The following is a 23,635-nucleotide window of genomic DNA, read 5'->3' as shown; positions in this document are numbered from 1 at the left end:
CCACCTAAACCACAAAACAAAGAACAAAAACACAACCAAACTTTGTTCCAAGGTGGATTAGTTTCCTCACATCGACCAACTGATTAGGAATAGGAGAGAACAGCAACAATTCATTATGCATTTTTTCCAAATGCCTGTCACCAGGCCTAATTCTTTGCTGTTGGATGTCTTTTGGGCTTCACTAGATCTGAATATAGCTCTTGTCTTTAATAAGAGGAATCCAAATGGATTTTACATAACAGAAAATTGTCTTAGTGTACATAAAGTTCTTGAAACACGCTGAGTGTTATATTGAATTTAACAGCCCTCCATTACCCGTCACTTATAAACAAGTGCCTTTTATATTTTAAAATCAAAAATAATTGTATAAAATTGCCTTCTACAGTAATTCAGTATTTTCAACACTGAGGTGATAAACGTACATTTACATAAACCTCCCTTGCATTAGATGCAAAATCCAGCAGAGTACCAGGAGGCAAGTTCAACTTTTTAGAATAACAGCATCCATGCAAGATTTTATCCTTCCTTTTTCAATATTCCAATATGTTTTTTCATATTTGGAAAACATGCAAACACATTGCACAACATTGGCTACTAGCTTCAAGTGACAAAAATCATGTTCAAAAGTTCTTTTTCTAGAAAGTTGGTTAAGAAAACCAGCTTTTTAACTCAAACTTTTGAGGCAACTATTTGATTAAACAACTATAGATCCATTCACAACTTCATGTACTTTCACTAAGTGGAAAATTCCCTTCATTCCTCTTCAATCTTACCTTCTGAATCAAGAATCTAACAAGAGATCCTAGAAACAGCTCTGTGAAGAACTGCTCTTGATGCAGCTTGACTCCAGAGGCACTGACAGTGAGACAGCAAATGGTTGCCTGTCATTCCTAGACTATGAGAAACAAAATAGGAGGGGAAGAGAGTCAAAATGGGGGGGAGGGCAGTACCCATTTGGGACCTCCTCCTAAACTGTTAGTTCCTGATTTCACTGACAACTTGCTACTGAAAAGACCACTTAAAGAAATGCCAAGCTCATTCCTAGTCTTGCAAACATAGTTCAGCACTGAGCTTTTAGACCCTAAATCAGACACCATTGAAGTCAATGGCAAAGGCCCTCAGAAATCAATGAGGTTTGGGTTGAACGTGAGAGGGGAAAGGGGAAGAAGGAAAGCAAACGCCATTATTGTAAAACCCAGGTCAAATACAGTTGTAATGTACACATGATAAAAGTTCATACAAACCACGCAATACATGACAATCTTCATTTACCTTCACAAAATACTCAAAACATACTTCCAGATCGATAATCCCACATTTATAAGATTTTCCACCAAGGCAGCCATTTAAGAAATGGGCATGAGTGAAGTTTTGCAAATTTGCTATTATAGCAAATTTGAGTACGCTGAAGTGTAGTATGCAATAGCACTTATGTAAAAAAACTCTGGAAACTCTGAAAAGGCAGAGGTTGCTCAATACTTACAGCTATTCTGCTAGGGAATCTCTGTTCTGCTGCTTAAGATCTTAACAGTCTTAAACCATTCAGTCTGAAAATTTGTATGAGGTCCATGTGTCAGGCTGAATTTTATTTTTGGAAAATTTCAACCACAGCAGTTTGGCTATTTTTAGTTGATTTAGAGGTAAAAAGGGCACAGACAGCCTCAAGGTTGAGGTAAACTGACACCAGCTAACAGCATTAGAGAGGCTCAACTAGAAGAAAAAAAAAGAGACCTGAGGAATGAGTACATAATGTGACTACTCACAGGTGAGGAAAAAAAACCAAGACTTGGACAGACATAAGAGACAGTACTGAAATAGTTGGAGGGAATGGCAGGGAGAGGTAATCAATCACATTTGGGTCCTGTCATGCAATGGCCAACTGATTTCAGTAGCGTCTTCTGCCCTTAAGGAAAAGATTTGAAAGTCAGACAAAAGGTGTATACAGAACATCTTACAGAAGATTTTGTTCCCCTGCAAAAGCATCAAATATTGTTCATAGAAGTTAAGCAGACTTGCCTAGATGATATAATAATTTTATGGGGAAGTGTACCTGGTATTGCCATGTTAAACTTAAAATTTTATTTATAATTCATTCCTCTCATAATTTTTCAAGGTTCAACCTTGAAAGATAATCCTTTATTTGCTCACCTTCAACTCAGGAGTTTAGAAGGCATGAACAACAATAGTCAGAGAAGAAAGCTGCTGGACCAAGATTTAATTTTCTGAGCACTATATTAAAACTGTGATGCAATCCAAGTCTAAACCTTACTAACTGCAGTTAGTATTTCTCAGCATTTCTTAGCTTTCTTATTTAGTTCATGAATGTAATTTGAAAGTTAAGAACAAACAAAAACACAATTCACTTAACTGCAAGATTCAATATAGAGAAGTGGAGTTATGTAGGTGATCCCTATTACACTTTTTCTAATCATTAGATCTTTGTAACTACATCAGTGTTTCATTTATGAAGCAAGTTACTACACTGGTGAACAGAGACCCTCCTTATTTTAATAGGTACACTACGGAGAGGTGTGGATAATGCTAGTTTTATTTAAAGTTCTTTGTCCCATCATCTGCGTTACGACATGAGGAATGGGATTCAGTTGCTTAAGCTAAGCAGCTAGTGCCATTTTAGGTACTGTAGGGTATCCATCATACAGACCTCTACGGTACCACAGGTCTCCCACAGACTTCAACCACGTATGCCAGGGCTGGATATGGGGATGCTATATGAGCCCAAAGGTGTCCCAAACGGCTCTAGACACCTATGCTCAGGCACTTGAATCATTCCCAAGTTGTCTTTATCTTAACAAATCTTCCTATTAATTTGTGGCTATAAAGATTTTCTACTGGAACTTGGGTTTGATAGGTCACCTATGAAACACTTAAAGTGGTAGGCACATGTCATTACAAGTAAGCACTGCAAATTTTGAAGTTATGCAGTACCCACTGCAAATGCCACTGCAGCACCAATTCTTAAGTACCATTAAAATATTCCACACACAATATCTAAAAATTTGTCAATGGTACGGATTGCTGTAAACTACTACATACTATACTTTTCCACCTTGGATGTCTTCCAGATTTCCTTAACAGCCTTCTTTTAACCTTGTCCAAGCCTCTTTAACATTTGCTCTCTATTAACTAGTTGTAATTCCTTATCTCATAACTTTACATCTTGCTAAATTTAATCCTCTGACTACTATACATTGCCCATCTTTCACTAACTTCACTGAGCAGTTTTAATCTGTTGTTGTACAATGTTTTGCTGGTCAATCCAATCCGATGGCATCTACACAGAAAAATGAGTTCTCACCACAGAGGTATCAGTCATTTTGCTGTGAAAACTACTTTAAAGTAATCAAGAAATAAAATTTGTTGGATATTTTCCTCAATTCCCTTGTTCTAGATCTATATTTATTAAAAAAAAAAAGGTGTATTTTTAGATAGATGAAGTTATTCCTTTGTTGAAAGATTTCCATCCTTTTCTGTTACATTTAATACATTTACAAAACAGGTGATCACTCTTTCAGGTACTTACAGAATTCAGTAGCTTCTTATAGGCTAGCAGTTTGGCAATTCCTCTGATAAATTACAAGAACTCTATATGCTGGAGTTATTTCATTCTCTCATACCAAGGGAGTTTATTCTTCAGTTTGTTAAAACATAATGAACCAACCAAGCAGCATATCCACTAAGCAATATCAAAAGATTTAACCCAACAGAGAAAAAGAAGCCAACAGCAAAAAGACAGAAACCCCTACTCCCAACCCCCCCCCCCCCCCCATTTCTCTCTCCAATTCATGGCACTTGTTCAGAGGGATTGCTTCAAAAGCTCTGGTAACTTCAGGACTGCAGTCAGAATTGGCACGTTTTGAACAATGGTCTTGCCATCCCAAACCAGTAAAAATAAGCAACTTTTTACAAAAGGCCCTGAAAGCACTTTCAGATTTTGCTGAGGCAGTTGCTGGTGAAGGCTGAGAGGAGTGCTTGCACTAATATGTCAGAAACAGGGCAGGAGAGGTGAGTGCACGCATTTCCCTGGCAAGTGGGCTGGCAAAATAGACAAAAGCAGGACACGCTACACTAGAAGACATCTCTCAAAACCCCTGTATTAAATATGTTTTTGCCTACTGCTTATACCATTCACACCACATAAGTCAGTTTAAAATCCCAAAACAGCTCTGAGCAAAAAGCAACCACGTCCATGACACACCAGAGTATTACCACTGTATCTAGAAATGCCTCTCTGAGCCACATTCCCTCTTCATTAAGAGAGGACGTTCATATACCTCTTCTTTGCCCCTGAGAGTCTCCCCAGTTCCTACATCGATGGTGCCATCTGTCTCAACAGCCTGTTGAAGACACAGGCTCCAGTTACAACCTGCATTCTAACACGCCCAGCTGCCTACTTCCACCTCTCTCCCGTCCCGCTCTCTGCGCTTCCTCCTCCTCCTCCTCCTCCTCCTCCTCCACAGGAGGATACAGGTGCTCCTGCCTCGTTACTTGAGGCAGGCACGAACACCCACCCAGACTGAGGGCGGATCTGAGGTGGGGGGAGCCCACCCCCTGCTCCTCACCCTGCTCTAGCTCGCACCCCAATGGAAGCAGGACGACAACACGACCGGTATTAACCGCTGACAGGAGAGGCGGACACATGAGGCTTCCACCTCACCCGGGGACGACGTTTAACGGCTCTGCGCGCGCCAGCGGCCGCGGCCCCGCCCCCGCCCCAACGGCTCTGCGCGCGCCGCAGCCCCAGAGGCCGGGGCCCCGCCCCAACGGGCGCTTTCCCGCCCGCCTTCCCGCCCGCCGCTGGGCGGCACGCGGCGCGCTGAGGAGAGGAGTCCCTTCGCTCTCCGTTTGCACAGTGACAGGTAGTTTACAAGGGGAACCTCACGCTTTTAATTCGCCCACTGCCCGCCAAACTGCTGTTTTATCAACCAAGTATTTTCTTTTACACTGTGCGATAAACAGCTCTTGTTCCGCCGTTTGTTCGCAAGCCGCGCCTGCCAAGAAGGCCATTTCCTAAACAAACTTGTGAGAAGACCTGCCACCACAATGCCACTTCGGCTCCGAGGGGGTGGAAAATGAAATTTCCACAAACAGATCCCGCTATTGACAAACGTTCCTGTCAGATCCCTTCCTTAAGCGGTGCTTGTGACAACTGAACATACAAATGTGTACTAAGTCTCTTGTGGATTTTTTTTTTATGTTAAATCATTATATGTCAGTGTTCATGTATCACTCCTTCTGACATGCTATTTTTTCAGGTAGAAGGTTTTCTTGTCTGTTTTACTAACTGTCATGATTTTTTTTTCCTTTGGTTAACAAGGCAAGGTTCTGCTTTTGTATGTTCTGCTATAGGACTCTGGATAGAATTTCACAGCTTTGAATGAGAACTAGACCTAGTGAGACACAGCACTTCTGACAAAGCACGTTGGAACTTTAATCAAATGTCAAATCAAACAAGGTATCCATATCTGCATGGGGTGGACACAATCTGTAGTGCATCCCAGTCTTGGTCTGTGATCATCCAGGTACGGAACCTGGCTGATTAACATCAGGGTTTCATGCATCTCTTGTGCCTGGATTTCATTCCCACAGGAGGCAAGTAAAAAATTTGTAACTGGTGAGTGGCTAAATCTAGTCCCAACATGGCATCAGGGCATGGATAGAATGTGTGTGACCAGACCGAGGACCTTAGACTTAGCCCTGTGTCCACCAGTATAGGTGTCATCATATTTGCTTAAATAATTTAGACTACACTAGGCCAAAGGAAATTTTAAAATCAAATTCTTTAACAAAATTTCACACTGCTACAATAACTGTTGATGTTAGCTGTCACTTGAATCACTTCAAAAATAAAAGATTTTTTTTTCTTTTACAGACAGCACATTCCAGTATTCTGACTGTCCATTTGCCTTCAACTATTATCTGTAAGTAAATTCAGTAATTAGTAATTTCTTTCTATTTTCGGTTGCTCTACTAATTTATTTACTTTTAATGGAAGTACTGAGCAGAGTTAATATATTTCACGTTTGTACATTATTATTTAATCAAACTTGTCAGAACTGTAATTGAATCCATAATTTCATATAATTTTATACAAACAATAGATAGTATTATTTAAAGAGAGAAATCTTTGAAAACAGCCTGCTTACAAGGCCCTACTTCCCACTACTACTGAGAAGCCATGCAGTATGAAATTTGCAGTATGGAAGCTTGAACTGAAAAATGAATCATATCACCATGAGTGTCAGAAATGAAACAGCAGTGCCCGCAGTTCCTGAACCCATGTTTAGGTCTTCTCGGGATCCACGCAAAGAGAAGACACAAATCTCAACAATTCCATTGCTTGAGGTTTATTTCTTCAAACTATCTTTTGGAATTTTCACCAGGAATATTTTTCTTAAGTAGGAAATGTAGGCTATAAAGGTGAGAATAACCAAAGATCAAAAAAGATAACAATATTCATGAAGATCATAAGGTTCTCAGACAATTCAGCAAAAAAATTCAGCAGACCTTACCACTGTGTTTCTCCACATGCAGCCCACCAGCAACAGAAATCGTCAACAATATCAACCTATAAAAATCAAAGTATTAACCATGAGTGCTAATATTGTATACCATAGATTTTTGCACAAGCAAAATGCTAACAGTAGATGTGTAATTAGTAGATCTTCTAATATTGTATAACAATGTATATATAGAAGCTTAGTTTGAAACGAAGAGAACATTGAGCTGAAGGACCCATAGTAAATTGACATGGAAGGATAATCAAAGTTGAATCTATTCTATCTGTTACTGAGTTTTAGCTTTTCTACATTCAAGGTCTTATAATTCAAAATATGCAAAGTATTTGATTTTACATGTATAAAGAATTGCAAAGGTTTATTGCTGCAATCTATCACTGAGGCTTAATAGGAATTAAAGTTAGAATGGTCATTTACCCAGGATAATTGCAACCTGTCAATACTACAAATAGATTTTATGTTTAGGCACAAATGTGTGTTTCAGGGTTAAGCCAACCACTGATCAATAGGGAGATTGTCTGATGAAGGGATTTTTTTCATAATTGCCCACTATCTCATTTAAACTTTCTTCTAAAGCATCTGCTAATATGGAGGTACGAACATGAGATGCACCTACTGGTTTTACCCAATATCATAATTACTCTGTGTAATGTCAATGAGAAAAATAGCCTGTAAAACTCAGCGAAATCACAGGTTTTAATTACAACTATTAAATAGACTCTGTATATATTATTTTTATGGGAAGAAAATTATATCAAATGGGAAAATATAATGAAATGAAAACTGCAAAAAAAATTATTGTATTTTAAGATTTGAATCATGCAAAAGGGAACAAATCTTTGAAGTAAATCAGGGTCTCCATACCTACACAAGGATTTGTACTCAAAACAGGGACAAAAGTCAAGAAATACAGAATGGGAGCCAGAAGCGTATTTTATTTTCATAAGGGTGGTAAATATGTTACTGTTTATTTGCGGTGTTGCAGATGCATCCTGAAAGCCACGTCTAATTAATAATCCTACCATGAGGGTATTTCTGGCACATAGAGTAGTATTTTCATACAATATTTAGCATATTTGATTTTGAAAGCCTATCTACTTAGCTGGAACATCAGAGGTATTTGCCTATCCAGTTACCTTGTTTCTGTTTTCATAAAAATATAGTAAATGTGTGTGTATAAAACAGTTGCAAGTAGAAACATAGAATATGCTTTTTGTATAAAACCCAATAAATCTGGCAAAAATGCATTAAGGAAAAAGGCTCCAATCCAGTAGTGTACTGCACACATGCTTAAATTTACTAGGATTATTTACTTAAAAATAAGAATGCAACCAAACATTTGGCTGCATTGACACCTACAGCAACGCTCAGTGATATAATTTGATAATCTTGTAACACTGAACCTATAATTTCATTAAAATATAGGTAGAACTAATAGCATCTTTCTGAAAAGGATCCATTACTGAACATATGAGAAGACTAAAGGGAAAAGCAAGACTCTGCAGAGTCTGTTAACTTTGTCACATTCTCAAGAGTTAAATGAAAGCTCCAACATAAAATTGCATGCCTCTTTTTGTATATGCATGGATGTTTAGACACCTAGATTAATATTTAGCTGCATTAGCAGGATTAGCAAACAGTACACGTTTATTGATATACTTGTGTTGACAGATGTCATACTTCCTTCTTTTAAAATGTTGCTTTAACTAAGTTGATTAAGCATCTATGAGCAGAGCCAGACAGATGCACAGGAAACTGCAGCTATGTGTGCATACAATGAACAAGTCAGTCAAAAGCATCCGCACTTTTTCAACACTACCCTGCCAACAGCCTTAGGTCGTTGAGCAGAAAGGACCAGCACTAGAAGAAGTTTGGTTTATGTAACTATCAGGAATTTTTTATTGTTTTTCTAGATCATGTCTATAAAAAAATACCTTGTGATACCAATTAATTCCATGGAAGCTGCCCAGTAGCTATTATATTGCAACAAGTTTTGTCATCATTGACAAATTGACAAACAAGGAAAAGTTCCACATATCATAACCAGGGACCTGAGCCATCTGGGTTCTCCAGTTCTTGGCATCCTGTAGTTGCAGTTCAGTCCCAGAATAAATTCCATATTCACAAAAATTACAGCTATCCATAACAGAAAAAGAAAATGGCAAAATAACATATATTCCATGAGAACGTTTCTCTGTTTCAGGACAGAGAAGGTTTTACTAGAGTTGTGTCTCGGAGACCATATTGGTACTCACTATTCATACCTGAGGGAGACCAGAAGAGGAGAAGCCAGAGCAGAGCTCTGACTTTAAGTAACAAAGCTGCTAAAAGTTTCTAAAGATGCTACCATCCCCCAACCAGAAATTAATGTCTTCATCTCAATAAAGGAAAGGGGGTTAATCATTTCCATTACGCAGATAAACATCTGCAATATCTATTAAATAGCCTTTTGGTTTAAGATAGCAGGATTCCATTCAACATTTCTAATGTTAATGCATGATTACTAGATCAGATTGTGTCAAGTCTTAAGCACTTTGGTTGATTGAAAGTTCTCTTGCATTTTATCATAGCAGAAACAGCATTTCAGTTGTTAGCAATAGATCCTGGTGCTGTAAATGTGGAGTCAAGCAAATAAAGCGAAGCAGGTAAAATACTTCACAAACTATCAATCCCTTAATATGGAATTTTAGTATACTTCTGTTCAGAATGTTTTCAACCAAACAGAAGGAAAGTGGAGCACCATTGTACTAGCCTCAGCAAAGAGGCAGGAGCCACAAAACAAGGAAGCACAATGCTAAATCAGGGGAAGGGACTGACCAGGTTTGATAACAGTGAAGAAGAGCACAGTACAGGGTTCTGAACTAGGATAGGAAGTAGGAAACATACCCGTGTCATGAAAGAATTACCTAGGTTCTTTTTTAAATAAGTTGTGCCAGAAAGCATAGTATGGTGAAATGCAAACTCCTTGAAACTGGACAACTCTATTGACTACTTAAGTAGGGACAATTCTCTTAGAGCATGCAAAAAAATCATACTAAATTAGTATCTGTTTCACAGGCAAGTTGATCTGGTGTAGTGGTTAGAGTTATAGATGATGAATAATAGCTTTTCATTTTATTTAGAATTTATATACAGTAGTCTCCAAATGTCTTAATGGAACTAGCAACAAAAACTTGGAGAAAAGCTAAATAAATCGCTCTTTACCAAATGACTGTAAGGATATTGTATTTTAAAAAAAGCACACCAGAAATAACATGCATTTAACATCAGCCTTACACCATGAATATGTTATGTGTAAGATAGATGGAAACAGAAAATGATCCCTAAAGGGCTTTTCAGTGATATCAGAGATGCCGTAAGAACTCCCAAAGTTTAAGATAAATAAAATACAGGATGTTTTAATACAGAGGAATAATGTTAAAAACTAATTCTATATTTAAGAATTCAAATAAGTGGACTAAGAATAAGGGTGTACCGCACAGCATGAACAAACTACTATGTGGGCGAGTTTATGAAACAATAGGCTATAGGGGCAGGCTATAACATGATTATATAGCAGCTCCAAAATGAAGCCACTTTTGATTCTGTACCTGAAACTGGTCCCCAAATCCATTCTTGGGCACACAGAATGGAATATATAGGGTATATTTAGCCATATAGGGTTTTCTAAAGTAAACTCTTATTGATTGTATGGTTTAGGCATTCAGCTTTGTTAAATGATCTACAAAGCTAAAAGACAGAATGAGAGAAATACAGAAGAAATATACTTCAGTATGGAGCATTATTTTTGCTATTGTTATTCATTAGTTTTTTCAGTAAGAAAACATGAAATGCTGTAGTCTAGTGGTGCTAGCATTATCTGTTGGAATACACAATTTGTGTTGGGCTCATTAACTCATTCACATTCTTCAAGGGAGATGTCAAACTTACTCTTGAATATTCTAAGTTACATGTAAGCACAAAGTTACTGTTCCACAGACATAGCTGTAAGTGTTTCTTATTAACTTAGGCAGAATCTAATCTCATTTTTCTGTTGCAAGCATCAGACATAACATATTAATAGATTTCTAACAGGAATAAATGTTGAAACTATGGCATTTGTAAAGCTGATAGAGATCAAATTAAGTAAAAGGCCACAGAGCAAATGTGTGAGAAGGGATGGAATAGGCATTACCAAATGAATATTGCACTTGCAGTCAAAAAAGGCAAGAAAAGTGAAGCGTTGAAGTGCTTGGGGCTCAGTCCTGTATTTCTGAAGAAGACAGTAATAATACAGAGATTATTTAATGCTGAAGAATACGTTTGCATGCTGATTAGCATTTGCGCATTTTTTCTACTGTATAGTTAAACTGTCCATATTCCTATTAAAGATTTTACAGTCTCTGTCCACTTACAGAAGTTAGACATGAAAAAAATACAGGCAAACCTGTTCTGCTACCATTGTTTTATATAACAGTCCTAAACCAGATTTTTCTCTCTCCGTTATCTATTCCAGTGTCCAGCTCTTGCTAGTTTTAAGTGACTTAAGAAATAAAGCTTTTAAGATACCTTTGGGAGATAAATTTACTTTCCAAAATACACTTATCCATTGGGAAATTTTATCTGTTATCCTGTGTTCATCTTTGATCAGTTAAATCTACATTAAAAGCCCACAAGATACTCTAAAGGTTTTCTTGTTGTTTACTTCACATTTAGTACTGCCATGAAGAAAAATTCTAAGCATTTCCAAACCAAATATATTATAATTGCATTTTCAGTTTATGAAAACTTTTTAAATACCACAATCCTTCCTGAAGGCTGTCAGCTGTAATTTTTATTCCCATTCAAAAAGAGGTGCCATAGGTTCAAAAATTCTAAAATTATAGAACAATACATTCATAAAGTGATGTTATATGCATGAATTCTGATAATGAACTAATTCTTTGACAATATCATTGTATGAAAATTAACCATATATTTGCATAACCATTGCTAACTTCAGCCTATGACATACCAAATACTTTAGTTAGGCTTTTAGTCTCATATCTAGTCATCTTCATGGCTGCTCAATGGCTACTGGAAAGTATTTCTGAAGAATTGCTCATACCATTCTGAAATAGGCGAGCTTACTTGCCCACCGGGGACAAGGATCTCCCTCTTCGATGTCTGTAAAAGATGACCTGAGCAGCTGGCTGAGGCATCTGAAAGCCACGTGCCTACTTGAATGCTGGGGAAGCTCTATCCTACTCAGACTGCCCGAGACCAGTTTTCATTTGACCTCTCGCCCCTTACATTGCCTCAGCCTCTTAAAGGTAGTCAAATATGTCAGACTTTAAGGTGTTTAAAATAAGATTATGTACAGTAGGTAGCATGCTTTATTAATTAAACACCTGTATGTGCAGAGGTTCTCCAGCACTTGGCAACAGAGCTTATTATAGGAATTTCAGTTTTACTTAAGGCTTCTGTCTCAAGGTTTTAGTGACTTTTTTAGATACTGTTGAATTTCCCTACCGCAGAATCTAGGACTTAACACTGCAATGCTATTGTAGTTGAGGCTTTCTTTAAGAATGTTTTCAGTGATTTGTGTTGTAGTTAGATCTCCTTCTGTCTTGGGAACACAGTAACTTCATAGTGAAGTGCTAGAATTCAAATAGCAATCTGCAAATGATACCATTCTTCCCTAATCCCTTTTTGATCACTGCTCATCTTCGAAGATTATTATATGAAAGTGCTTAAACCTGCTCCTTCTGCATGTGGTACCTGCAACACATCTGTCTGCTCTTTTACTTGCAGCTTGCACAAAGAACACTGGAGGTCACTCTAGCATTGCTCAAGTAACAATTTTCTCTAGAGAGAAACACCGAGTTTTCAAGATTCAATTGAATGTAGTTGGTTAAATATAACACTTCGTGTGTCATTTACACAAGTCAGCCAGCTCTCATGATTTATTATGTTTTACTGAAATTGCACATTTAACTCAAGTCCTACATTCATGTGGACACAGAACACAGAATAAAAGCAACTATCATTTAAAGAAAAAAATAAGTTTCTTCTTAGTCCTGGTAGGAAATAAAGGCTTCTAAAGTCAAAATATAAAAGTTAGACATTGTAAACTGTGAGACAGAAGGAACGCTGAGTCTGTTTCCAGATTTCAGTGGCTCAGGATACTGCCGGTATGTTTTAGATGTCTCTTTACAAATCTGTGTTCATTGCAAACAGGCAAAAGCCTATGGGCCTGAAATGGTTAGGCTATAGGGTTTAACCTTCCAGGGAAGGCCTGATGGAGAACAACTGAACTCAAGTGCTCCCTCAAGCTCCAGATCCAAACCCTCAGACCTCAGTGGTCTTAGAAATGCATTGGCTATTGCTATGTAGCCTATCAGCCACCCAAGGGTTTCCAGGTGGACAATTCATAAGCGGTCCGTGTGTCCCTGTGTCACCGCACAAAACTGTGCTCAAGTATACAGCGCTCCTAAGGACATGGTCTTACCATTCATGAGCCCAGAGACTGGTAACCTTCTTTTTGGTGTCAAATAAGTTTGATTTCAAGAAGCAGTTTGGATTTGCTAATAGGTAGCAGGGGCATTTCCATTGAATCCAAAGGCTGAGTATAGTCTAAGCTCTGTATTCAGTCAATGTCTATAACCACCCCTCTCCTTCTGCCAAGTAAATAAGTTCTTTTGTTACTGAGACCACACTGTAATTTATTTTTGCTGTGTCTTGTTTGGGTTTTCTGCATTTTGCATGGCTTCAGAATATAATTGTCTTTCCAGCATAATTTTCAGTAGATTTAAAACACATGTCTTGAAAAGGAGCTCAAATACAAACTCCAAAACATGATTCCATAATTTAGTATTGATGCCAATTAACTTCATTCCTGAGACACAGGAATTGTGCTATTATAGTTTGGGGCAGCTATTAGAACAAAGGTCAAATAACATGAGACCTCTGGTGTTGTGAATATTTGCATAGTACAGACATTAATGATACCATCCACAGACATTAATGATACCATTCACATTGATTTTCCTTGCTATTAAACCCACATAAAACAGTAACAAACATACCAATTCCTTATTTTCTCTTGAACATTTTCCTTATGCAGCTCAAAGTGTGTCTGTAGATAAGTAACAATTTCCATATTTTCTCAGCTTATAGAGGAATTATCCTAATTTAAAAAAAAAATATCAAAAATTCTTGACTAAAGAATTGTATTTAACATTTCAGTCAAGAAAGGAGTATTTAAAAAAGACTCTCCTTTAATGAAGTACAGGAAAAAGTTGTCTAGAGTTCTCAGAAACCACAGTACTAAGTATTACTTAGTCCTACTTCAGTGGAATTGTTTCTGTAGTCTAAAAACAAGACCATTTTGATTTAGACTTTAAGAACATTTTAAATGTATGACTCCCTGTAATATAATGGAATATTTTTTGCACATTTCTTCAATGAGAGTAACAGAACAGAACAAGGCATCTGGAAAAGCAGGGAAGGCATATTTTATATTTCATATAGATAAGGGCAATTTTTCCCCCTTACAAACTGTCCTGAATAAGTGGGCAAAATTAAAAAATGTAGAGCATTTAACAGTTTCCTGTTAATGTTTTCTGGGTAAAATATCTTTGTGCAAATAACATATAAGACTTGGGTGGTAACATGCCATTTATTGCATGGATCTCTAGGTCATTAAACAACCTTAAGTGGCAAAAGGCCTTCATTCATGACCAGAATATATGTCTAAGTTACTGCCCTTTACTCATCCTGGACATGTCATCTATTCAGAACGCAAAGATGTTGTGTAATCATCCAGGAATTATAAATATCCAACAGTCCACTCAAAGCTGCAGATTGCCTGCTGGATGACTGGAAATCTCAGTCCTATCCATCATGCATGTGCTGTGAGGCAAATACACGTAAGAAGCACATGAAGACCAATATATAGCACATATGCATAAATTTCTGTCCAAGATGGGGAGCAAAACAACCAAAAACCAACAGCTGTGGTTCAGTCCCTTCAGGAACAGTTAGAACAAATACCCTTACTTGAAGGGGTATTACCAAATCTGAACTTTGATGTGTTGTTATAATTTGGTTTCCTTTGGCTTTGAATAGTAAAAATGTTCTTGCATTTCATAAGAGCTTCCAAAAATAAATTACTTGTATGGATTTCAAGTAGTCTGTTTTCTGTAAAGAAAATAGATCTGCAGCAGATCCATTAGTGTACAAGTAAACAGCTTTGCTCCTTGTCCTCAAATCAATTAATAAAAAAAAAAAAAAAAAAAAAAAAAAAAAGCTTTGTACTAAAAGCCCCAACAAGTCTTTTCTGGCATGTATACCTGAGAAATACTTGTTTCTCCACCCGCAAACATGATCTCTGACTGTCTCCAGTTCTATGTCGGTTCTTTAAGACATTCCCCTTGGCTATAATGTGGTATACTGAAGGCACTACTTTTCCTCACCCTGCTCTTCGCACATTTGCTATTTACATGATCATAAAAATTTGGTATAAGCATGCTTTTTAGGGGATAAAGGCAGCATCTTATCAGTCATAATGCAGCTTATGAGCCTTACCCAAACACACAAAACTACATGGACATCAGCAAAAACTGTCCAAATCACTTTGGGTATAAGCACATTAAACAACCAACAGTTTAGACAAAGATTATTGTGGTGCTAAACTACTGAGGTGGATAGGGGGATGCAAAGTAGGATAACAAGGACCATTTCATATATTAATGTTTTTGAAATGTTCTCATTATCTAAAACACAGCACAGGAATAAACTCTAAATAAAGTTTGATTTTATTTTTTTTTTTTTTAATCCACAATAACACAAAAAGACATACAGGAGAGAAAGAAGAAATATACAGATAATATTAACAGTAGCATTGAACCCTATGCAGTTAAGTGCAAGAAAAAAAATAATCACTAATATGTGGTATCAAATTTTCTGTATCAATCCAGCCTTTTACTGTCTACTTTAGAGGGATGATTCAAGGTCTGTTACCACCACAAGCCTGCATACAGCGAGGGACCATCCCTGTTTCTACAAGTGGTCCATAAACACTGTTGTTCTTATCGTTTCCCATTGAAACTAATGATAAATTCTCTATCAGTTTTCATAACGCAGAACTGAGCCATCATAGCTGTCCGACAATGACCACAAACTAAGCTAACTCCCAATTGCTAATGAGCAATTAAAGATGAGGATTCAAAACCTTTTTAAAAGCTGTATTAACTTAAACGGTAAAGAGAATTTAATAAATATTGAAGTACAAAATAACCAAGTTCTTTTCAAATTATAGAAATACTTTGTGGTTTCTAACGTCTGTCTGTCCTCTACATTCCCTGAATCAGGTTCCAGAGAAAAGTCCTAAAAGACTAATTTCATAAGCCTATTTTAAGATCTTTATTAATCCAGCAATATTTTTGGTACTGAGGAAAGTTAGAGAATTATTAAGAATGCTTCTTGATCAATAACTTGTACAAAAAAAAAGGGAGGGGTGGGGTGGAGCACAATCATCAACCTCACTCCAGCTATTTTAAAAAAAAAAAAAAAAGTTAACAAAATTTGTGACTACAGGAGGGAAAATAGGGTAAAATTCCTAGCATAAACACAGCCTGCAAAAAGGATGAAAAGAAAAATTATTCTTTTTATGCATTGCAGCATATGTATAAAGTCAAGTTAGATTTAATTTCCATTATACTACTGCTCACACAGTTAACTATCGCTAGGGTAAAAAAAATATATCTACAGTGAATGAAATTACATATAAAAGTCCTACAATAGAGACTTTTGTAACAACTTTTGTAACAGTTGAGAGAACAGAATTAGTAAAAACGGGGGAAAAAAGATACCACCACTGTAAAAATTAACGCAATGCCTAATAGTTACTGTATTTTGTAGTAGTTACTGGCTGCATCATCACTAGCAAATTCAAGTGTGCCTGCAAACACTCCCAGGCACATTTACTTTACAGGAGTAGACACAGCCTTTAGGTTTCAGGTTGAAGAACCCAGAAGCATACAAATTGACATGTATTTTTCCCGAGCGGAATAGCTGCACGGGAAATTTGTTCCGGTTGTTAGCTACGTTAGCGAAAAATCACTGTATGAAAGGTGGCACTTATTTCAACTGCCTAAAGCCTCACGCCGCTCAGCGCCTTTGCGCTGACTGGAGCTACTGAGCAAAACGGGATTCTTGGAACTGGGCAGAAAGGGGGGAAAAAAAAAAAAGGGAAATAAAAAGGCGATAGCGGTAACTAACGCGTCTGCTTTCCCACACACAAACGTTATCTTTTAAAAAGAAATCCGCCAGCACCCAGTTCCGAGGAACGCTCCGGCCGAGCAGGGCCGGGGGAGGACGGAGGTGGGGAGGAGGACGGAGGGTCGGCGAGCTGCCGCCTCGGCGGGGCGGCCATGACGCCGGGCGCGCAGGCCTCCGCCACCGCCGTCTCTGGGCCCGGCCCGGGCGCGGGGGTGGTGTGCGGCAGGGAGAAGGCGAGGGCGCCCATTGGCCCCTCGGGCGGCTGGGGGCGGGAACTTCCGCCGCCGGAACGCTCCGTAAGGAGTTCAGCCGGGGCATATTGCTACCAGCAGCAGCGATGGCCGAGTGGTTAAGGCGTTGGACTTGAAATCCAATGGGGTCTCCCCGCGCAGGTTCGAACCCTGCTCGCTGCGGCCCGGTGGGGCTTCGTTTTTTTCTCCGTCCTCTTACGATGTGCAGGTTTTACTCCTCACGTCTTCTCTCACTGTTAAGCGTGCCTCTGCAGCGACAAGAGGGATTATCTAGTATTTATCTTAGTGCAAGTCGTTAGGCCATGCCTACGCACTCCTCCCCTGCTTCTGTCAAGAAACAACAGTACTACCAAAGTACCAATAGGTCCCGGGGCAAGTTTCCAGCACTGCATCTAAAACACTTGTGATAGACAGCACTTGCTGAAGGTGGGAGAAGGGCACGCTAGGATTAGCGTTCTTTCCACAGCTCACCTGCTAGGTCCCCTGTATGCACTTTCCAAGTGCATTAATCTAATGCTTTACACAGAGACAGTGTCCCGGTTTGCCCAAAGGGCTGCTGGCCTGCCCCATGTTCTGCAGCTAATACAAAATAAATAAAAGCTTGTCAGCAGCAGGCTACTCTATATTGAATGCATTTGCTCCATCAAACCTTCCCTTTCATGAAGGAAGCTGCTCTGATTACTCCTAGACCTCCAGTGAGGGGGTCCTAGATCATCTTTTCCTGCCCTTCTGCACAGGCATGAAGCACGCACACACACACACAATCTGGGGGAAAAAGAACCCGCAGAAGTCATTATGCAACCAATAACGAGGAAAAACATAAGAACAAGGCACTTCCCCCTACACACACACACTCCCCCACACACACCCCTCCCCTCTTTTTGACTGGCTTAAACTGGCCTTTCACCACTCAGATGTGTCAATCTCCTCCTATGTGACCCCAGCATTAGGGAAGAGCTGAAAATTTGCAAAGTCAGGTAAGAGAAGGCTGGAAATAAGAAAAAAGGCCATTTCCATAGAGGCCAAAATCGGCTAGAGTAGGAACAACCACTTTTCACTCCTATCATCTCTCTTAAAGACAAGACAAAAACCCAACACAAACGCACATGCAAACCCATTTTTTCTAGCATCATGTTTTGTTAGTGCAACTTAATTTCATCAAAAAAGTGGAGGTGGGGGAAGAAGAGGAAACATATCCCTGCTCAGAACAAAATAAAAGAAAGAGAGAACAAACAAACAATTGTTTAAGCTGGCAACAAAATAAACATTTCAAAGTGCTCCCTAACAAGGCTTCCAGGGATTTCAAGTTTGGGTGTTTGTTTCCGTTAGGGTACGTGCAAGTGCCAGAGGTTACACTTTAGAGGGAATCTTAAACTGGTAAAAAACTAACAATGGTACTATTTAATGCGTGACCGTAACATCAGGAATTTCCCTTAAGTTCTCACATGTGAAGGTCTGTGCCAAGGGATACTGGAATCAGACATCTTATCTCAGACCTTGCAGAAGAGACAGATTTTAAATTCAAGAGTACCCACTTAAGCATCCTTTGCTAAGGTACAGTACATGTGCTACTTTCACCTTAGCATATTTGTATTCTAACAACAGCTTAAAATTTTGTGCTTAGAGCAGTATAACATGTTAGTCACTCTGCAAAATGTCAACATTTTTAGTGAGTGTGCACATTTCAGATAGGAAAAAAAAACAAAAAAACCCAAACCTTCTTTTCCACATATAAGGCTTGATTTTGTTTAATCAGTCAGGAATTTAAACTCTATTTTGTTCTTTTATAACTTGAAGATCCCACCCACACCTGTAATCTGGAACAGATGAGAGAAGCTGTACTTTGTATAATGCAGTTTTGGGTAGCATTCCAAATTAATAAAAAGATTATTAGAAGTATTAAAAGAGTCAAAATACTAAACACAGTGGGCAAGTTTTGCAGTAAGTCAGTCCTTCTTTTCCACTGTATAGCTGAAGAAGTTGCCAGGTTTTTTACTAACCACTTTAAGTGTCTTACTTCCAAAAGACATGTTTCATTGCTTTAATAGATCTGAAGACAAAGCACCAACCCAATATTCATGAGGAAGTTTGCAACTTCAGGATGTCCTTTTCACTGGGACCTTCCTGGGGATGGAAATGTCAAATGACCGACACCAGAAGTTGTGGTTATTTTAAATTTTATATTGAAAAATAAGAGGCCAGTCTGTCAGAAAAACAACAAAAATCTCCTCTAAGGAAGTATTTGCATTCAATGAACCTTTTCTCCTTGAAACTGATTTTCCTTAAAATTTGCAGCTGAAAAATAAAAGAGCAGCAGTGAACACACAAGTTATTTCCCACCCTCACCCTTCAGCAAGATTTATGAAAATGTTCCCATCAAGGCACTAAAGGGGAAGAACCATATGGTTTTAATTGCAGTTATTTTTTGTAAGTTTTTTGTAATTACAGAAGAAAGTAAGTAGGGACTGCCAAACAGCCTACTAAAGCTATATACGCATCAGCAGCATTAGTGTTCTGGCTTCAGTGCACTCCTCTTGACTCCTATCGCTTTTCGTCTCCATTTTGTAGCAAGGAGTTAAAGTGCTACTGTTCTGATGTGCTTCCCTTTTTAAACCTCAGCTATGAGAGTGAGAAAGAGCAAGGCAGTAATGAGTCTGGTGCTGGAGTCCAGACCCCAAAACGTACATAAAGGCCTAACATGGTACTGCTCCATATCTCTGCCACTTGGTGCAATTTTCCTCCCCAAACCTGGCTCAGACCCACTGCGCACTACCTTCAGGGATCAAGGTGATCAAGGTGCCTCCAGCCAGCTAAGCAAAGAAATGCTTAAGACATCCAGGCTCCTTTTTATCAACAGCTGTCCACACCGAAGCAAGCTGCCTAGTCTTTTGGCAGTGGCAGGCCAAGGATAGACATGGGAATCCTGGGGAAGACTCAGGTCCTTTGAAAGTGAGGACCGCAAGTAGCAGAAAGCACCAAAGGCGCCCAGGCCCAACCAGCTGGAACAGTCTCTTACTCCTCTGGACCTTTCTGCTCATTCTCCTGCCCCCCCTTCCATCAATATCATTCACACAGAGTTGTTTATGAGAAAGAGGAGGAGCTGAAAGTCCTCTACCCAGCATAAATTTGGGGGCTCCATGGAAATTAACTGCTAGTAAAGGACCAGCTCTGACAATCCTGACAAAGTAAATGTAGTTTCTGTAAGGATTGATGCTTGAGACTCAAACTGCATGTCCTAAGAAAAGCTGTCTGCCTTGGGTGCCAAGAGTCCTTTGGTATTTTCAGAGAAACAGTTTTGACAAAGCAGCAAGCAAATCATTTTATCCAAAGCACTGAGAACCACATCGCACATCAAGACTGGAAACCTTCTAAACATTGGCAGCAAATTTCATTTTCTAGAAGTAAACCCTCTCCCTTACTGCCCCACCAGAAGAAGGGAGCAAGAGCAAACCACTGTGAAGATGGAATAGAGAGGAAAGAAAGTTCATTTTCTCCAGCATCCATCTTCTGTGGCAGGTTATAATCTCCATCAGAGACCGAAAACATGTAAAAGTTCCCGGTCTCTATTGTGCACCACTGTAATGACTCAGGCACAAGCCTCTCAAAACTGGAACAAACAGAGCACATGAAGAGTCTCGTCTTCATTAACACGGGAGGAAGAAGAGACTAATATAGTGAAGGTGAAAGAACAAACATAATGGAGTGACTACCGTCAGGGAGGGGCATGGCAACGCTTACAGCAGCAGGATGAGTATGTACGCTGGGCTGCAATAAAAATACCCAGCACAAACTAACTGATAAATATCATGCCATCTGACAGGGACAGAAGCTGACAACTTAGTTGCTTTATCTTTTGCTGTGTAATTTTATCAGCTTTACAACAGCTTCACTGCTTACCTTCCCAGCAGTCTTGTCTCTCATTTCAGGATATGAAAGTGTAAGATAGCAATGTTCATGCTCAGGAAATTAAAGCTACCCAGTATCTGTTTTAATCATCAGGATACTTGCTTCTATTACAGAACATATAAACTGCCTTTTTTTTTTTTCCACCCCATTCAAAGAGGGAAACAAACATTCAGGAAAACAGCCTTACCTATCATTCAGCATTACTCATCCTGAGATTTTAAGTCATATACTATCTGTATTCATCATCAAAACTTTAGCTCTTACATTGCCACTTGGGAAATGTTGGCAAAACAACTTGGCAAATACTGGCAAAACAAAAAGTTTGTGAAGAACTAGAACATTCTCAATCTTATATATTCAGCCTTTGCACAAGAACAGACATGACAGCAGTAATTAAAGATATATTAATTTTATATAATTCAATCCCCCCCCCAGAGCTGTTCAGTTTTATTGTAAACAGCTGGCTAAATAGTTGCTTAAGTTCTGGTATAACAAAACTGGTTGATACCATTTCAGAGACCTAGAAACACAGTATTAAGCCACATGTCCTATTCTCTCTATTTTATTAGCAACATCATCCACCTGCACCCCCATCTGCTATCTCATAACTTCCAGCTGAAATCTCATCAGCCCTTACAAGTCCAGTAATGGCCAAGTTTAATCAGTACTTTTGACTAGACTCCAGAGGATCTAGGCTCACTTCACGGGTCTGTTTATTTTCATACCAAGCTAAGTGAAGTCACTTAGAGCTATAGCTAACAAAGCACTCAAGCCTGGCAATGCTCAATAGCTGTGTAGTGGAAGCACACACCGAGTCAGACCCCTCAGATAGCCAGAAGGTTCAAGACCTTTGTTACCTACCTAAACAACTCACAGGAAGTGCTAAAGAAGAAAATGGGACCTCACCACACCCTGCAGGGACCTGCCCTCTCCCCCAGCTTGAGATTCACAGGCCCTAATTCTAATATATAGTATCTGGGTTTGTTGCTGTTGTTCCCCGCTCCCACAACTGTCCTTTTGCAGCTGTTTCCACTTTGCAGAGAAAATTAAGTTCTTTTTTGGCCACTGAAAAAACAGGTATAACTGACTCTGTTGCCTCTTAATCACATCTTTGCAGAGCTTGAGATCCACATTACAACCCCTGCTCCAATTAATATTTAAGCATATTAAATATGTTATGTGCTTACCAGTGCAGAGACCAAGGCACCACATTATTGTGGATGTCATGTGGGACATTTACTGGATCTTTTCATGCTACTAGCAAAATAACTTCTAAAAATACTATATATTTTTAAAAAAAGGTAAGCAGTTTATGCTTGGGGGGTGGGCCCTGAATGATCTAACACTAAGTAACCTGTCAAGTGCTTATTTCTTTCCTTTCTAACATGAGGGAGAACTGGGGCTGCCCACTTCCTCCAGTTAACTGTTCTTACTGGCCAACAGGTCAGGTCCCACCAATGCTGTCCCACAAGCAAAAAAGGCTGCACAGCTTCCTCTTGCTTTCCAGTACCTGTGGGTTTGCTCTGCTAGGAATAGGTTAATTCAACTGAATAGGTTAATTCAACTGTATTTAAGAAATACAGAAAATTGGACCATTTCAAGTTAAATGTATACATAAATAAAAAAAAAAAAAAAAAGCTGGTATTGGTGTACTAGAGCACCAGTTAATAATCTGCCCCCTTCGCTAGGCCAAATACAAATTAGAGTACTGATCTCTAGCAGGTATGTTGCAAAATGCAAGTTTTGCCATCAGCTAAGAGTCTTCCAAATATCTGCAATTATTCAACCAGAAAAAATATCAAAGGTGCTTTGCCAAAACAAACCATGTAACAATTGGCTAATAATGACATCAGTTTTAATGACATGAAAAATGAGTTCGCTTTTCAAGGGTCTATTGTATACTCACTTCTGAAGGGAAACCAGCTGGTAAGGTGCTGAATCATCCATCCAATTACCCCCTTTTACCTTTACCAGCTAGTGAAATGGGGAGAAGAGAATCTGAGCTGCCATCTGATTCAAAAGTACTCCAGCTGGTTGCATTTCCGTCTTTTTGTTAGAGAGAAAAATTGTACCCTATGACTTTGTATCCTTCGCACGAACTAGAGTTTCTCCTGTTACTACTGACATTCTTTACAGTCCCTCCCTATAAAATGGATTGAAAGTCTTTCTTGAGCAAATACCTTTATATAAAGGAAAGCAGTATATGCACTAGAAGAAAGTTTGTAATTACATTTAGCAGATATTAAAGAGAATTATTAATCTCATCTCTACAATGTTTTCAGCTGCAAGATATGCAAGGGAAAAGCATGTAGAAATAAAAAAAAAATTTTGGATAAGCAGGATGATGTGCTGTAAAAATAGCTATTGCTACTGATGCCATCAAACCTGGATCAATGTAGCTGTATCAGCAGAAGTACTTTGAGCTTTTATAAACTGGTACAAACACAACCAGCATTAACACTAGTATCAGCCCCTGTAATGAAAACTGGCACCAGAATAAATATACTAATGAGGTTAATAAGATATACATATTATCAGGGTTCCATTGGCAGGCACCTGCGTTACAACTTATAGCAAATAGGCACCAACAGGAGGAGCACAGTAGGTCAGTCAGCACATCATACCCTCGCATGGAAGAGCCAAACATGTCACTCCAGGGAGAGACAGACATCGTAATATTGTTTCCATGTTGGGAGAACA

General features: G+C 38.8%; 1 protein-coding gene and 1 non-coding gene across 2 annotated transcripts in view; one reads left to right on the top strand and one right to left on the bottom strand.

Moving 5' to 3' along the window:
- CTNNA3 (catenin alpha 3) overlaps positions 1-4,686 on the bottom strand; it is a 549,510-nt gene extending 544,824 nt beyond the window's left edge. Inside the window, exons 1-2 of the mRNA XM_030030142.2 lie at positions 4,581-4,686; positions 774-895 (exon numbers count right to left, since the gene is read on the bottom strand). The gene's annotated coding sequence lies outside the window, so the exon portion shown is untranslated. The remainder of the gene's footprint in view (positions 1-773; positions 896-4,580) is intronic.
- Positions 4,687-17,109: 12,423 nt separating this feature from the next.
- Positions 17,110-17,191, top strand: TRNAS-UGA. Its single transcript has one exon. It is a non-coding gene; the product is annotated as a tRNA-Ser (tRNA).
- The last annotated feature ends 6,444 nt before the right edge of the window (positions 17,192-23,635 follow it).

This window comes from Aquila chrysaetos, chromosome 11 (genome assembly GCF_900496995.4).
Source record: "Aquila chrysaetos chrysaetos chromosome 11, bAquChr1.4, whole genome shotgun sequence".
NCBI lineage: Eukaryota > Metazoa > Chordata > Aves > Accipitriformes > Accipitridae > Aquila > Aquila chrysaetos.
Note: the sequence above shows the minus strand (reverse complement) of the source record. Positions and strands in the feature narration are given on the sequence as shown.